Source organism: Lepisma saccharinum, chromosome 4, assembly GCF_977018435.1.
Source record: "Lepisma saccharinum chromosome 4, izLepSacc3.1, whole genome shotgun sequence".
NCBI classification, from domain to species: Eukaryota; Metazoa; Arthropoda; class Insecta; order Zygentoma; family Lepismatidae; genus Lepisma; species Lepisma saccharinum.
Window position 1 is genome coordinate 78,452,700 of NC_139232.1, and position 18,592 is coordinate 78,471,291.

The following is an 18,592-nucleotide window of genomic DNA, read 5'->3' on the forward strand; positions in this document are numbered from 1 at the left end:
TGTATCACAGCGTGTTACAATATTATGTGTCTCTCTCTTTGAAATGATCCGCCCCATCTGTTTAGTTGATATATTTTAATGTATCCTACAGAACAACAATGGATAAAAGTGACTCTTGATGTATTTTCTATGTATTTTGATGCACCAAAAGTGTAAAACAAATTATACACAATTCCGTCATTGACAATGTTTTATTTCTGCGTGTACATCCTCGAAAACAGACAGATATATGTATATACATACATACAAACGTAGATAGGTGTGTGTATTTATGGTACCTAGTGTGGTAGAACCTAAGCATATACGTATTTGTGTTTTTGCGTATGTTATGGCAAATGCATAACAGCTCTTTTGCTCTACATATTGAGAAGCATGATCTACATGCCAGTAACCTAGCACATGACCAAATAGAATAATGAAAGGGGGTATAGATATTATGAACGTGCTCATCCCGTCTAAATCAAAGAACATCACTTTAACATAATACATATTATTTCGTATTATTATTATAATAACTATATTAGGAGGAATTTTGACAGTGAAGATATTAAAACAGGTGGTACACAAGCTCCTCTCTCCCTCCCTGGTGCTGTAAGGTCCTTCGGTCTGGAAAAACATTTTACGGTGCATCTACAACAAAAGAGACTAAGTCGACACGATTAGGGTATAGAAAAAGACGAGCCAGTCTGAGTGATTACAGCGTGAAAGATTACTCGGAATAACCTATCGCTCGTCGCTTGTCACTTCAGTGTGAAATCTCCCTTGCAAGCAATCTCCCTGGGGCATGCAGCAGAAAGGGAGTTATTCATTTTCTTCATTTCAAGAGTATCACTGACTGTTTAAATATGAAACATATTCAGCAATAATTCCTGCGTATTTATGTGTCAATCCTTCTTTATTAGTTATTGAAGCTAATCTGTATTTTCATGTAAATTTACATTTTCATGTGATATCATGTTATAAATTAAATAAAAATAAATAAACATGTTTTCTTAAGTTGACAGTTCAATACTTTGTTTTGAATAAGGTTTAGGATAATCAGAAATGGTGTTTTGCAAGTAGTGCAGGTTGGGGAATTCAACGCCCTCAAGTGGGGCTCGGTGGGGCTCGCCTTAATGGATTTCTCTCGTAAGGCAAGAGCCCCATTTTCTGGCAGTGTTGCCAGCTCCTTACTCGAAAAAATCACCAAGGTTTTTTTTGGGTCTAACCTAGCCTAAAGCAAGGAGCTGGCAATCTTGCTTGAGGCTCGCCTTAATGGTTTGTTCTTGTAAGGCATAAGCCCTATTTTCTTGCAGTGTTGCCAATATTTTACTCGAAAAAATCACCAAGGTTTTTTTTTGGGTCTAACCTAGCCTCAAGCAAGGAGCTGGCAACCTTGCTTGAGGCTTGCCTTACAGTGCATAAAGCAAGGAGCTGGCAACCTTGCTTGAGGCTTGCCTTACAGTGCATAAAGCAAAGTTGGCAACCTACTGGTACTTTTGCCATGGCTTTTTACAAAAAAGAGAGAGGAGAGAGAGAAGGAAGAGTTAAACAACCGACAGCTGCCAACACCCACCTACAGCCTTTTTTTTTCTTGGTCTAACCTAACCTAAAGCAAGGAGCTGGCAACCTTACTTAAGACTTGCCTTACAGTGCATAAAGCAAAGTTGCCAACCTACTGGTACTTTTGCCATAATCTTTTACAAAAAAAGAGAGAGAAGAGAGAGAGGGAAGAGTTAAACAACCGACAGCTGCCAACACTCACCTACAGCTTTTTTTTTCTTGGTCTAACCTAGCCTAAAGCAAGGAGCTGGCAACTTTGCTTGAGGCTTGCCTTACAGTGCATAAAGCAATTTTTGCCAACCTACACACACTAAACAAGGAGAGCCGGCAACAAACACGCACTGCCGTAAAAGAGAGAGAGATGGGTGGATGGTAATATAGTATGTGTGTGCGTGTGTGCGTATAATATGTAGCATTATTAACTAGAGTGTGTTGGCAATTTACTTACAACTAAAAAAAAATAGAGATGCCAACTTTGCTGTAAGATGAAAAGAGAGAGATTTATGGCTGGCAACAGTGGTGAGCGATGTCCTCTTATTGTAAATTTTTTCCAAGTCCCAAAAAAAAAAGAAAAAGGCCAATGTTTATATATCGTGACTTTTGTAAACCTCTCTCGGGGGAACGATGTGCCACACACGCGCGCGCGCGTATGTATTGTGACGCAAACAAACAAACAAAATAATAATTGTTGTTTTTTAGGATACCTGGCCCCTATAACCTCGCCAGGGTGCGTGGTGCCCAGCCAAAAAAGTAAAGGTTTTCTAACGGCTGCGGTTATCTACAACCGCACCTCTGTAGAGTTTCACGTGTTTTGTTTTTTTTCTCAAACTTCCATGAAACTCTACAGAGGACCTCCGTAATGCATGCAACGTGTACTAACGACTCTAGTGTTATTTGATGTTGTGATATTTTTGGATATAGAGTTTTATTGTGAGATATAGATAAAAATAATTATGTTTATTATAATATTTTCTTGATGAAGATGGAGAATATGTGTGTGTTACAAATAAAGTTGCATGCTTTTTATTTCTAGTGTGTGTGTATGTGTTTTTGATGTTTCGACAGCATCTGAAACGATAAAAAAAGAAATTTTATTGTTAATTTTCACGTGTAAAAACAACAACAAATTTTTTGTGCAAATTTTCTGATTGTCTCTCGTGCTATAGTGCAAAAAAAGATATTGTAACTGATAACTAATAAAATTGACATTTGTAACTGATCTGAACTAGTGAAATTCGTATTGTGCCATTGTAACTGATTGTGCTAGTACAAAAAATTTCTTATTGTGCAAGAAAAAGATGTTAAAAACTTGTTAAAACTGCTCTGTGACCCTCTCGTTCTTCACGTCGTAGGCGAAGGACTTCTCTGCAATCAGGATGACACTGCATAGGGTATCCTCGGGCAAGGCATCGTGGAACTCGCAGACGACCTTGATGTTGGTTCGATCGTTGACCACAACCTTCTTTCTCTTAGATGTGTTGATGACGGTCATGGGTCTCCGTGCTTTGAACTCGCTGGGCGTGTAGTACATGTCCACACTTCCCTCGGTCACGCGTTTGTAAGCCGAGAACGCTTCGTAAAGTTTGAGGTAATCGTTTTTGGTCACGTCGAGGTTGTAATTCTCGCGCGGGAACACTTCGTTCCTACCGTTCTTCAGATAAACGTTCTTGATCTTGCAGTCGTCGAACTTGCTGGAATCTTTTTCCTGATTTTTGTCCCTCCCGGTCTGAAAAAGCACTACGACGAAATCTGGCATGTCGAACTGTATGTTGTTGAACTGCGTCGTCACGTCGAATTCCATGTGACTTCCCGACGCCATTTTCTGCACGCACTGGTAACCGTGAAAGTGAATCGACACCTGCGGACTTTTCAAGATCTCCGCTTTGTACTTGAGGGCGTAGTTCGTTTCGTATTCCACCACCGGCATTCTCAATTCCATGCTCTGGATGACGCACTTGGCTGCTTCGGGTAAAGTTTTGGCTATCGGCGTGGTGCCGTCCGGACCCAAAGTAGCGTATCGCATCAGTGCGTCGTTGTCGTTGGCCGCTCTTCGAAACGTGATCCTCAGTCCCCCCTTCCACATGATCTCCTTGTAGTCGGAGAAGAAACCAGGCAGCAGACGCATGGGAAAGAGCACGGTGTGACTTCTCGTCGATATTTTGGTCCCGGCTTCGAATCCCCCGGCCTGGTAGTACGCTGCGTCTGTTTTGGATAATTTCAACGTTCCCACCGCCGTCGACGTGATGCCTGGATAATCTATTCTGTCGATGACGGTGTTGTGTTTCCTCACCTCCACCTGCGAGAACAGGTGAGGCACGAAGTTGTCCACGAGTATCAAGTTTGCTGCTGCGGGAAACGCGTCTCCGCTTTCTTTCTTCACCACGTCGAATTGAAGGTAGAGGTCCGCTCTGTGAGGATGAACGAACCCATCGCCTACGTCCACGTCGTATTCGATCTCCCTGTTCGCCTCGTTGAGATTGGCGAACGTGCGACGGTTGGGAGGGAAAGATTGCAATTCGTAACTTTCGATTTGCTCCATTTTACATGTATGGTTATTTATTATATGTTGATCTCCACGATGGCCGTCGTAGTGGCACCTGCGAAATCCACCACGTCTCCTTTCTCGTTCGTCACCACCAACTCTATGTCGTCTATGCGGTTGCGACATACTGGAAAATAGATCGGTGAAGAGGGCGTGTAGATGATCGGTTCCATGAACTCGGAACTTGGTTTGAAAGTGGCTATGATTCCCGTCTGCTTGTGACTTCCTAACAATCCGTCCGAAGATTTCGTGATCATGCCTTCCGCCACGTTGCAGTGTATGTTCAGAGTCTCTATGGCCAAGAATTTAGGAATGTTGGTTGCCACGTGCTTGATGCCAGCTTCGAGTTTGGTGTCGTTCTCGAAACCTAAAAGTTCTCCCATGGTGCCCAGGTCCACGGTCTCCGTCGCGGATAGGATTTCCACTCTGTGCGTGACCGAATTTTGAGAAAGGTACGTGCCTTTGGGTAACTGAGCTTGCAAAGTGGAAAGATTGTATTGGCCTGGCGTGACGACGATGTGTTCGCTTCCGACGCTAATTTTGTTGTTGTGAGGTATGAGGTACATGCTGTAGAATGCACGCAGAGCCACGGATTTAGGATAGACGATGTCGTCGTGCAGCGTGAGTTTCAAGATCGAAGATTCGCTCGTGAGATGAAACACGCCCATCCTCGTGATGCTGTTTCAGGTTCCACAATGCTTTCTGGAAATCCTCGATCGTAGGGTTATTTATTTTAGAGAGAAACGCGAGCACGGAGAGGCAGAGATGACCGCAGTTCACGTCTCCGAAATCTTGAATGCGTTCGTCGTTGTAGTATATAGAGGTTTTGTTCGTTTTCAGATAATGGACTAAATTTGTAGGTGGAACACCTCCGAAAGAATCGAAAACGAATGCTTTGTTATTGTCATCGTTTTTGTGGTAACATATCCAATGCGTGCCTGGATTTTTTTGATTGTCCAAGTTGACTACTCCACATTCTCTTCTTTTGACGGTTGAAGGTAACGAGTCGGACATGAAAACTCCTCTGAAGTGTTTGATTCGTAACGGTTCGATCAGAGATTCAATGTCTCGGTTGGTGAGTGCTGCTGTTTCTTTTTTTTAAACTTTCTCATCACGCCCTTTCCTCCTTTCTTCTCCATGGCCAGGTTGTGACGTTTCTGTTCTTCCAACTCGGCCTTGTTCTTCTTCGAGTCGATGACGGTTTTCGCGATGGCGGCACTTCCGCCGGCCAAACTTCCAACGGCCCCCAATGCTGCCAGGATGGCCGGGATGCTGAATATGAAACCTCCGATCTTTTGCTGTTTCCGCGAACGCTGCAAGCGTCTCAATTGAGGTGTGCTGAGAAGTAATTTCATTCCATGTCCTTTCGACAAGCAAGAACGTTTCTTCTCACGTTGTTTCTTGGTAAGTAACCCATCGAGGGCACCTAGATTTTTAAGATTGGAGTATGGTATCTGGTACACGACACCCTTGGGCTTCATGTTGATGCTCTATGTGTTATTTTCACGGTATGTTATTTATATATATATTCTGAGATTTTTTCTTGTGTAGTTTTTTTTTACGGTATGTTATTTATATACCCCACCCCAATTTTTGTTTCGTGTTCATGGCGATGGTGGTACCCAGTGCGGCGACCCGTTCACCCAGCGATGCGTCTCTGCTCACGAACCTTTCGAAAGCTGCGTGCTCTAACTTTCTGTCTGCTTCGTGACGTGCATCCAGATCCGTCTGCGTGGTGTTGTAGGCGATGTCGTGATCTTTGCATGCGGCATCCAACGGATTCACACCCTTGTCTCCTCTCTCCAATCTTTTCTCGAGTTTGGTACCCGGTCCGCAGTACTGGTAGCCAGGTAAATGCATCTCGAAAGGTAACTTGTTGATGATGTCGTTCACGAGTCCCTTTCCTTCGGCCACGTTCCAGAATCTCGGAGGCAGCGTGTTGATGATTTTGATCAGGTAACCTATGCCCTTGTCGTCGTTCACGATGAAGTTGGAAAGTTTCGTGCTGATCATGTCCACGATGCCAACCTTCTCGTTGTAGAAATTACGATTGCCTGCATTCTCTTCGCCGGCTATCACCAACAATCGGTCCACGAGTTTCCTAACGTCGTCCACCCAAACGAATTCTTTGGGTAACGTGTTGTAGCGTTTGACGCCGCTGCCTGTTTTGACCTGGTTCCAAATCGGTTTGATGAGATTCCTGAACTTCTCGCCGCTGCTCGATTTCACCCTATTCTGCGAGGCGTCGTTGTTTTGGTACAAGGCATCCGTCATGATCAAAATTTCCTTGTAACTCTGGTAATCTTCGTCGGTGTAATCTTTCGGCTGCTTTTTGGCGACGAGTTCCCACAGTCCCACCGTACCCGGATACCTGGTCCAACTATCCTTCTCGCCTAAATTAACTTTAATGTCGTTGCCTTCGAAGGTCACCTTCGATTTCCCAATCTTCCACACCACACCACCGCCTTCGTTGGTTTCCATGCTGGGATACAATCCGAACACTTCATCCTTGTCGAATTTCCCCGTACTCAGGTAGTCTCGTGCCAAAGGTCCCAACTCGATTTTATCCGAAGACGACGTGCTACCAATGGCTCGACGTCGTGCCGGTGCATCCTTCAGTTCGAACGGCGTCGAAGGAATGCTCGAAATGGGCGTGGGTACGGCGTAACTTTTAGCTGCGAGCGGTACGAGTTCGTTGATCAAATTTTTATTTTGTTCCGTGACACTTTTAATTTCTTTACATAGACCGCTGATGGCATCGATCACGGGTTGATCCTGACGTTTCTTCTCTTCGTAGAATCCACGATTCTCGGATTTCCAACCTTTGAAGCGTTTCGCGAGGTAATCGCGAAGCTTGAGATTTTCGTCTTCGATTTTTCGTTTCGTCATGACGTTATTTATACACGTCGTTTCTCACAACGTTGCAACGTTTAGAAAATCGTTGATTTTGTTTCTGTATTTTCCGTCGTTGGGTTTCCTCGTCATGTCGATCGTCGCGAATCCGAAATCGTCACCGTTCCAGCAAGTAGAGCAGCAGCGTTCCGAAAATTGATTGTAGTTCATGTCTCCGCCTACGTAGTCATCGTACGCATGCTTGAGGTTGGTGTGATCTTGACGAAACAAACATATGAAATTAGCGTTGTCGCGTACTAACTGTTTTGGAATTTTGGAAAACGTTTGAGCTAGGTAGAAGCAATCCATACCTTTGTGACGACCTTGCGTGAAAAAGTTGCGAATTTCATTTTGATTTTCCAGGATGGCGTCGTCGAACACAACGACTGAATTTTCACGACAATCGTCGAGTGGTTTTATTTCCGAGGCGAACGTTGCAATGTCCAGACCATCGTACAGTTTCATCAGTTGCTGGTATTTGGATTGCTCCAAACTTTTCGAGAACACGTACAGGTGCCTGTTCTTCCAATCTAACCAATTCGGTGCGAGGAGAAAATTGTCCACGAGCAGTGTCGTTTTCCCACACCCCGAAGGACCTACGATCAGACAGCGGATGCTGTCGGGAAGCAACTCACCGTTCTTTTTTTTTCTCGTTTGACTTTCCGGATCCGGTAGACGCTTCACCACGTTCCACGTACTCACAAGATCACTTCGTTCGCGTCGATCCAACTCTTTTCCGGAAGTCCCAGCCATTTGACCAAAAGTTTGTCACCTTTCCTACGCAATACTTTTTCGATGAGGTACGTGTCGGGGTGTTTCGTTTTAGAGAGTTCCTCTTCGTAAAATCTTCCTTTCAAAATCTCGCCGCTACTATCTTTTATTATATACGTGTGTCGGTTTCCGGGTAGAACTCGAACCACCGTAAAGAGTTCCGTGCTCCAATTTTTTGTGAATCCCTTCTCGAAGGTGCGTTTGAATTTGCTGATCCTCACCTGGTCTCCAATTTTGTATTTAGCTTTTTTTGTCGTGGGTGTGTACTTTGGACAGTAAACGGTAGAAATTAAACGCTGCTCGTCAGACTTGGTAACGTCAACTGGCTTCATGCCTATCGTTCTGTGTACCGTTTCATTATAGGTGTCGACGAGTTCCGGCAGGATGTCGACCCATTTGTAATTTCCCCGAAGCGTGAATCGTTTCCACATGTGTGTTTTCAAGGTTCGATTGAATCTTTCCACGATGCTGGCTTTGATGTGACTGAAGGTCGAATAATGTCGAACGTCATGTTTTTGAATAAACTTTTGGAATACAGCGTTATAAAATTCCTTCCCCTTGTCTGTTTGCATAAACCGTGGTCGTCTGCCACCGCTTTCGCGAAAAATTGTCTTGAATGCTTCCGTGACGCATGTCCCCGTTTTGGCTTTCAAAGGTAGAGCCCATGCGAATTTCGAAAACGTGTCTATGACGGTGAGAAGGTACTTGTTGCCCTTGTTCAATTTATGTATGTTTTTTAACTTGCCGCTACTCATCTCGACGAGGTCACTTTGCCAGAGGTCATCGATGCCCTTGGTTACCACAGCCAAACGTTCGTAGTTGCGGCGTGCAGGTTTATGCAATTCTTCGACGATGGCTTGCCTAGACATTTTTTTAGAGATTACGTTTCAAGAGAAGCACAAGCGTGATGGGATTCAAAGAGGGTGGCACTTCGCTCGTGTTTTGAATGATCAGCTTATCGCCGGCACTCACGTCGAAAACGGTAAGATCTTCGTCTTCGTGTATTTCATATATGTTGCGCGTTTCGTTCCAACGTGCCAGAGGAATGTTTCCTGCTTTCTGGACACCACGATTCGATATCAAGGTCATGGTGGGAACGCTAGCTTTTCTACCGTGAGACCAGTACGAAAATTCGTTTATCTGAATCGTGCCATCGAGGAGAAACTTGTAGTACGGATGATAAGGATGTAACATGTACAGTTTGTTACCTTCGACGAACGTGGAGATTCTTTGTTGATTGGGTACGCTGTTGATTTCGATGGCTTGCAGAGAATGCAGTTTAGCGAATTTAGTGTCGACGCCGAGCAGATTACTGTGAACTTGTCCGAGTTTATTTTCGATCGGCAGCAAATGCTCGACTATGGTATCTGTTACGGCAGAAAACGACGGTTTGATTTTCACTTCCACGTTCAACTGCTTGTAGTTTTCGTTGAGTTCTTGCAACTTGGCACCGAAAGAAGCCAGCGTCGATTCCTGCGTGGATTCCAGCACTCCGACTTCATCTCTGATGTTGACGACGATGTTCTGAAGGTTCTCGACTTGATTCAATTTCGAGCTCTTCTCGGTAAGATCGTTCACGATGCTTCGCATCTCTGTAAACTGCGTGTGAAGATCGGCGACGCTCTGCGAAGTGGGCAGCGTCGACACCAGCGAACTAATTTCGTCTCGAATCTGTTCCACGTTCGCCGTTTCCGTTTCTAGTCGTTTCAGCATTCGAGATATGTTTCTTTTCAAAGCGTGCAATTCTTTGGAGGTGGGGAGATTGGCCACCCTACTCTCGAGATCGCTCAATGAACTTTTGATGTCGTTCGAATCGGATAGTGCCGTCACCGCCGTTTTCAATTTTTCCAAATCTTCACTCGAAGGCACGCTTGTCCGTAACGATTCCAAGTCACCCTGTATGTTGTCCAGTACGTGATGAAAATGAGCGAGATTCGTTTCGACGTTTAAATTTTCTAAATATTCGATCTTCTGCTGAACCGTGCTTAACGTGTCTTGAATGCTCGTCAACGCTCTCGCTTCAGCGTGAATATTTTTAATTTCTTCGTTGATCAATTCCAAGGACGCATGAAGCGTAGCGATGGTGGTTTGAATGTGTTCGAAATCTTGATAGGCCTCCAATTGAATTTTTATGTTCGCGACGCTTTTACCGATGACCTGCAGTTCGTCCGACGATGGTAGGTTCGTCATTGTATCTTCCAAAGTCTGCAACTTGGATTTAATTTCTTCCAACGTGCTGGTGAATTCTTCTTGTAATTTGGAAACAACGACATGCAAGCGTTCTGCGTCTATATCGTTCACAACGGTTTGAAGTTCAGAGAAATTCTTTTCTATTGCGGAAGTTCGTTCTTCGATTTCGAGTTTCAATTTTTCCAAATCTTCATTTTTCGATTGAAATTGCTGTAATTTGGCCAAATCATTTTGAAGCGAATCCACGCTCAACTGTATATTTTGAACGTTGTCGTAAGAAGGTACGTCGACATAATTTTTTATCAGCGTCTTCAGTTCGGAATCGATTTTCAGAATGGGGTCGAGACATTGCGTTTGGAGCGTAGCGATTTCCGACTCTAAACTTTTGTTTAAGGTCTCCTGCAAAGCAATCAAATCGGTCCTCAACTTCTTAACTCGAATGTCCAACATGAGAATCTCTTCTGCGTGGTCTACACGCTTGGTGTTGCCGAAAATGTCGTTAGGCATTTTTGGTTAACGGTTATTTATAATAGGATAGACGATTCGTAATTCTACGAAGAGAGGAATAAGTTTGTCGTAATCTCCGAGGAGTTCTATGTAAAAATAATCTCCTGCAGACACATCGTACGTAATGTTAGAAAGCATCTTGTCGTGCTTGATTCGAAAAATGTTCTTGCCAGTAGAAATTTTGATTTCGCCTACGTTTTCCGGATTCACGGTGATTTGAAGTTTCCCGTCCATCGGAATTTCGTAGAAATGTAAATTGTTATTAAAAACATAAAACATCTTGCCCACATCGTCATTCAGTTTCGTCCAAATGCTGTTGAGGTGAATGATCAACAGACCGTTGAGTTTAGGTAACACGGAAGGTAAGACTTCATGATCTGGTATGGTTTCCATAATGATCTGTTTTTTGAAACCGAACAAATTCATAGGCATGCTGGTTATTTAAGAATACGGTCAAAGTTTTTTTTGTAATGACAGTCAAAGTGTTTTTTTTTGTTTTGTTTTTATGAATCTTCTGTTGAAGATGGACATATGTTGCAGGTTTTGCTTTCTGCTAAGCGATAGTGCCCCCACGGCAATGTGTGAATACCACACTCGAGGACGCACCTCTTATCGTCATCGGGATCCAGCGCAATTTTTCTAACTTTATTTGTGGTCAACACATGGTCGACGCTCTGGATGCGCTGTTCTGCTCTTAGAACCAACGACCTGGTCTTGAGGCAATCGACAAAGTCCTCGAATGTGAGATGCTCCCGAACCACCTGTCTGCCGACACCCTTGGCCTTCTTGGTAACGCTGCCCTCGGCTTTGATGGCATAGGCCTTGGCGCGAAGACCTGCAAACTCGAGAATTACATCACCGTCCTTCTCGTCTTTGAGTTTGCCAGGCACCTTCTTGTTGCGGGCCAGGATACCGTACTTGTTTTGCTGGGGATAGCCCGAGGTGTCGAAAAGGTTAACCAAAGATGGAACTGTGGCTATATCCCCGTACGCGTCGTCCGTGCGAACGTGGTACACCAAGCTGTCCGTGTCCGTGTAGAGTAGGCTAATATTGTCGTTATAGTGCTGGCGTAGTTTCCCATAATATATTTGAAACATGTGCAGCTTGCTCAGGTCTAATACTGAGGCGCCAACATAAATTGGCTTGTTGAGCTTCACCTCGCTCTTCCTCATATGCACCAGAGCAAGCTGTTCGTTATAAATGGTCCTCGATTTGAATAACGGGTTTGCTACGAGCCTGCAACATTGTGCTTTGTTTGATATTAGCCTCACATCTACACGATTCCGTACATTCTCCATGGTTTTCCCGAACACCGCATTGTTCATAAGCTTGAAGAAATCCTTATCAAGCTCGGACGTGGCTGCTGTGCGGTGTTTGGTGTTGACTTCAATATATGGACGCAACCACGGAGAATGCTCGAACTTGAGGATGCGGTGAACTGCGTGGACCGTGACCCCTCGCTGCATCAACCACCGGAGATTCTGGTAGTGTAGGACGTAATTCTTCTTGGGCTCGAAATCCATGACGAGCTTCTTCTGGTTGGAATCGGGTGGACACTTGAACTCGGGTGCAGGGGGGAGATCGCTGAACAAATCCTGCAGCTTCTCGGAGAATTGCAGATCAACCTCGGCGAAGAACCCATGTTCTGAATCGTCGAAGCTTTCGATGTCGAAGTTGGAGGGGTCAGCCCACTCGAAGTCTCTAAAGGGGAGTGGCTGCATCATGGAGTGTCCGTAGAGGTTATTGACGTCCGTGTACATGATGTAGCTGGACGGTTGTGAGGGGTCGTAGCCGGTGGACATGTGGTGATTGTTGGCGTGCGAGTGTCGCTGCGACACCTGGACCATTCCACCCCGCACGGCACGTTCCACAAACAGCACCATGTCCACGTCCGAAAGAAGCTCCAGCTCGATCTTCGTCACCAGAAACATGGCTGACCACGCAGTCCGGGGAGACTATAGAAGTAGGCCGGGTCCAGCTGGTAGATCTTCATTGCGGTCGCACGGAACGTCTGGAACACGTCGGCGAGGAGCGTCACATCAAGTCTGAGGTAGGCGTCGTGGTAGTCCCCGAGAGTTCGACAGCCCAGCTCGCGCCACATGGACTGGGCGTGGTGATATTCCTCGTCGGTGATGTTCGAGCCTCGCAGCTTGCTATAGAAGTTTGCTCGAGGAGGTAGCGACGTCTCTGCGAACTTGGAAGGGTCTGTGATGTATTCGTAGGGATAGACCCCCTTACGCTTGAAGAGGCCGGCGTCCAAGTTCGGAAAGTTTCCGGAGGTAATGAGCATTTGCTCGTCGCTAAGCTTCCCTGCGAGAGCATCGAGGCTGGCCGGGAGGAACCTCAGGGAGTCGAGGAAGCGAAGCTCGACGGTAGAGTGTGATCCTGGGATTCGCACCCACTTGCTCAAGCTAATGTAACGCTCCTCGTTCTGCGCCAGGACGTTGATTCGCATGTCGTCGTACCCAAAGTGAGGCACCAGATGGTGGAAGTCGTATCCCGAGCCATTATGAAAAAACACAGGGATGAAGCGCGGGTCCCGGGCCATGAGGTTGCATCCGTTGCACCATGGACCAACATACCTACCGTTAAAGTGATCATGGTGTTGGACTTTACGGTTGTTGGCGGTGTACTCCTTGACGCAGACAGGGCAAGCGATGGCCTCGTCGTGTCTACGTTGATCGTCGGGAGACAGTGGGAGCATAGACTTGGGGGCCAACAGTACCTTCCCTATCTCGTTGGCCTCGACAACCATCCTCTCGAGGAAGTGTTTGGCTGCGTCGGGGCCACGGTACACGTAGGGCTCGGGGGCGATGTGCTGGTCACGTCGCACCACAACGTATGCGAAACTGGATGCCTCGTGGAGTTGGTAAGGGGTGGTGGAGGAAACTTCGGGATCGGGATCGCAAGTGGACAGGGGTTTGAGGAAGGCCTCGAAATCCGCGATGATGATAGCGGGGTGCTCCACCATGGCACCGTGCATGCGGAAACGCTCCACGGCACCAGGTTCGGGCAAGACTGCCACACCCGGCTCGTTGTTACTACAGTAGGGCTTGTGGCGAGCGAGCTTCTCGACAGCGATGTTGGGACCTCTGATGCGCTGATAATCCTGCTGTTCTCGATTGTCAAAAGTGATCAGACACCTTCGACAAACTTCTATGCTACCATGATGCTTGCTTTTTTGGCTCGACACCAACCGGGAGAGCGAGCGAATGAGGGTGTAGTGGTGATGGGTCTCGTTCTTGATAAGTAGGAGATGGATTTCTCGAGCATCATTGTTGTCTACGTCGCTCACGCAAATAGGGTACACCGCATTTTTGTCAGTGAGACCGTAAACGTTGATAGCCAACCGCGCACGAGCCTCGAACTTTTGAATGTCCGGGACCTCTACGGGATAGTCGATCCCAACCATCGCAACTTCCAGCTCTGACTCGTAGGGTAGGTAGTGGTTAACTCGGTGTGGATGGTTTTTTGGCTCGACCGGGTGCAATGCTGCCAGAACACACCATACGAAGCACTTGGCGTCACTGTTCTGAATGTTCCGGACGGCCTTCTTTGCCGCAATAGTAGGTGGTAAGGGGACGTAGCTGGAGGCGGAGAGAGGCACGAACTTACAAAGTTTGACGCACAGTTCGTGAGGCTCGCCACACAGCGAACCCCCGAGCCTTTAGCTTGATGTTCTTCTTGTTTTGCCACCAGCTCATCGGCAAACTGGTTGTAGATGACCTCGAGGTTGTCGACATCCGCCAGATGCAGCGTCTTCGCCTTGGTGTTGTGGCAGAAGCTGTAAATTTCATCAGACGGCTTCTTGTACTGGCAACGTAGCGATGCGTAGAATTTGGTGGAGTGCGTTGCAAGCGCATCACCGAGGATGGAAATAATTTTGGCTTGCATGTTCTCCAAAAAGCTACGCACGTCGCATGAGCCCTCCGAAGTGATGACAAAATCTTCTAACAAACGCTGGAAAGCAGACTGGTTAGCTTTCGCCACAGGCTTGACGCGTTTGGCGGATGGTGGCGAGTCGGCTTCCGCTTTCCTCTTGGTCGAGCTGGTCGACGGTTGTGGAACAGGTGTTCCGACGACAATTTTGCATGATGTTATATGCCTCTTTAAATTATTAATGGTAATATGTATACCGCACCTGGGACATGGTTCGGTGGCAGCCAAATGCTTGCCTGGCACGCAGGTACGACAATGTCTTGCAAAACGTTTGCTTGATATGGTTCTCTTGCACACAGGACAACTTTTCATGGAGCGCATTTTTTTTGGGGGGTATGTTTATTTATATGTGATCTGTTGGTGGTAGAGTGTTTACAAAAAAATGCCTTACGAGAAAAATTTTGTAGGCTAATTCTAATTAGTGTTAGTTTGAGGGGTTTATTTATATATGGGTGGCGTTGTTTTCCTCAAATATGTGCTTTAATAAACCCTGTAAAAAAATTTAAAAAAATATATAAGAAAAATATGATTGTAGATAGAAAAAAGCACAATAAATATTGTATGCATGTGTAATTCTATTTTTAGTTTATTTTGATCGTGGCCGCGGTGGCTCAGTCGGTAACGCGTCTGACTACCATGCTCAAGGTCCCGGGTTCGATCCCCGGCCGGTTCAAATCCGGGAACTTTTCTAACGGTGAAAGCGGCCCCGGCGCCCACCCAGCGTCGAATAACATGGGTACCTGGGGGAAACCCTGGGGGGTAAAGGCGGTCAGGGGCGTGATGCTGATCACATCACCCCCACTTACGACCGGATCAAGAAAGTGTGGGGCGTTACCCCCACACCCCCTATACGCCTTCATGGCGTGGTGCTATGCACAGGGGAACACTTTACCTTTTTTTTTTTTTGCTAGACACGAATCTTCTTCAGATTTTATTGCCCATTAGTATATTTTTCTACCAATCTAGTAGAGGTATGAAACTATGAAAATGTACTTGTTTATATATATTCTATTGTTTCGGCTGATATAATAGCAAATATATATATATATAGCTATTTTGAAATTCTAAAACTTTCAGGTATACTTATTTTTACATGCAAACATACATCATAAAAAATTACACAATCGTATTTTTTTTTCCATACACACATTTTTTATTTTCAGAAAACAAAGTTATTTTTCGATTTTTTTTTAAATCAAACAATAAACATTATTTGTGTTTATAGTATTTGTCGGGCAATAGCAGATAAAACAAGAATGGGTTTTCTACGACCCCTAGTTTACGAGTTACAAAACAACTTAGAAATTACATCTTGAAATTTAAATTTAAAATAACTCGAAAACAGTAAGCACTAATCATTATGTTTCCAATAGGTTGTAGAGTACATTCAATTTTTTATCAAATATCATTAAAATTTTCGAAATAGGGTAAAAACTAAGCCAGCAAATCAAGTTTCTCAAAAAATAAAAAAAATTGTCTATATTTTCGAAACTTGAGGGGGTGGAATCGATTTTATTTGCTAGTCGTATAGTTTTCGTCAAATCCTATCCAACAAACCTAAAATCATCATCCTAGGTCAATTAGGAACCAAGAAAATCAATGTCTTGGAAAACATCTTAAGACAAATATCTTAAGAAAATTTTCTTGACATACCGGAAGTAACATCTTGACAGACCGGAAGTCGACTTTCTTAAAGATTAAGACAAATATCTTAAGATGTTTTTCCAAGACATTGATTTTCTTGGTTCCTATGGGGCCTAGAACCACGCAACTTTGGATTATGTATATACCGTTGTTTTTTCCTACATATTCACTAGGGCTCGAAAGTGCGGTGGTTGTGTTGTTGCCTTGTAATCAAGAGGTCCTAGGTTCGAACCCGATAAAAGTACATAGTGGTTCGGATCCTTCTTTAAAAAACTGTAGGCCTAGTCCCGATTAGTTTTACTGTGCATATGTGAATATAGGAAAGTACAATGCAAAATCAGCAATGTGTGATGTGGTCAGCACCAAATATTTTAATTTTATATGTATATTTAAGTTTCATGCATAAACATGGCAGTTTTCCTATATGCTTTTATGGTATGGTGCTATGCACAGAGGAGCACTTTATTTAAGCATATTTAACTTCTCTTTCCATCTCTCAATCTATTCATATTTGACACAGTCATTGCAAGTCGGCCATTTTGTTTACGTAGCAATTAGGCTTAAAAAAACTTTGACACACTCATTGCAAGTCGGCCATTTTGTTTACGTAGCAATTACGTTAAAAAACTTTAAACCACATTATTGTTATTTTTTTGTGAATGCTTGTTGTGATAAAAAACATAATTAGATATATTTTATTTAATTTTATGTTTAATATCTTTTCTGTGTATAAAACTAAATAATAATAAAATTCGAAACACTATATACCTCCACTAAATATCAAACGCACAAAAAAAAAAAAAACAGGCTAACACACGCAAAATTATACTGGTCTGCCAGACGCCAGAGCCTCGTTACTCTACAGTCCAGGGTGTACTACGTGGAAGTGAGGTTAACTGTTGGGCGTCTTACCAGAAAATCGTCCTCTTACACCCCGCATATTGCTATTTTGCATATGCTTGGTGTATATAGTAATATGTAATAAATATATATATAAAAAAAGCAAGAAAAAAAGAAGAGAGATACATGCAACACACTTAAAACTTGTATACTTTCTCTCTCTTCTTTTTGCGTGCTTTGCGAGTATATATTCCTTCCACAATATGCTTAAGAATTGTTTGGCTTTTGTAGAGAGTTTTACCTTTTATCTACAATTCCTTTACATTTGTTTGGCTATTACAGAATCAACTCACAGAAGCAACACTACCTATTTATATAACACAAAGCCAACTCATGCAAGCTAACAAACAAATTTACTCACGTTAGTTAATTTCAATCACAATCACAATGTTCTTCTTGCAGCTCACAATGTTCTCCATGCAGCTCACAGAGTAGAATGATGCTTTATTAGTCAGAATAGAGGAAGCTCGCTTGTGTGATCTCCCGTTACATGTCCGCCTCCCGCCCCACTTCCCCTAGTTGTTATAAAATGGCGACGGAAGCGTGTACATGTCTCTCTTCTCCCCGTCTTTTTTTTTTTTTTTGGTTTATGAATAGAAGCAGGAAACTTGGTTCTGGCGGCATCAGTGATGGGTAATGTGAAAGTCTGTGACGGTCTAATGTTAATGCCCTCGAGCTTCTAGTTTTATTAGTCGAGGAGTAATATGTAGGTTAACAACGTGGACTAGTAGAAATCCGCTCTGTCAGCATGAAATTCCATCATTATTGTTAGCTTTTAAAAAAAAAACAGGAAGTACATCCGCCACTGTGAATAGCCAGAAATGCTGCCCCTCCCAGTCATCCATCTCTCTTACAATAGCGTGTGTGTGTTGGCAACTCTCTCTAGTTGCAGGTTTTTTTTTAGTTAACTCGTAATCCCCGTCAAAAACTACAGTAACATCATAATATCATATTGCACAGAAGAGGGAGGACATCGCTCACCACTGTTGCCAGCCATAAATCTCTCTCTTTTCATCTTACAGCAAAGTTGGCATCTCTATTTTTTTTTAGTTGTAAGTAAATTGCCAACACACTCTAGTTAATAATGCTACATATTATACGCACACACGCACACACATACTATATTACCATCCACCCATCTCTCTCTCTTTTACGGCAGTGCGTGTTTGTTGCCGGCTCTCCTTGTTTAGTGTGTGTAGGTTGGCAAAAATTGCTTTATGCACTGTAAGGCAAGCCTCAAGCAAAGTTGCCAGCTCCTTGCTTTAGGCTAGGTTAGACCAAGAAAAAAAAAGCTGTAGGTGAGTGTTGGCAGCTGTCGGTTGTTTAACTCTTCCCTCTCTCTCTTCTCTCTCTCTTTTTGTAAAAGATTATGGCAAAAGTACCAGTAGGTTGGCAACTTTGCTTTATGCACTGTAAGGCAAGTCTTAAGTAAGGTTGCCAGCTCCTTGCTTTAGGTTAGGTTAGACCAAGAAAAAAAAAGGCTGTAGGTGGGTGTTGGCAGCTGTCGGTTGTTTAACTCTTCCTTCTCTCTCTCCTCTCTCTTTTTTGTAAAAAGCCATGGCAAAAGTACCAGTAGGTTGCCAACTTTGCTTTATGCACTGTAAGGCAAGCCTCAAGCAAGGTTGCCAGCTCCTTGCTTTATGCACTGTAAGGCAAGCCTCAAGC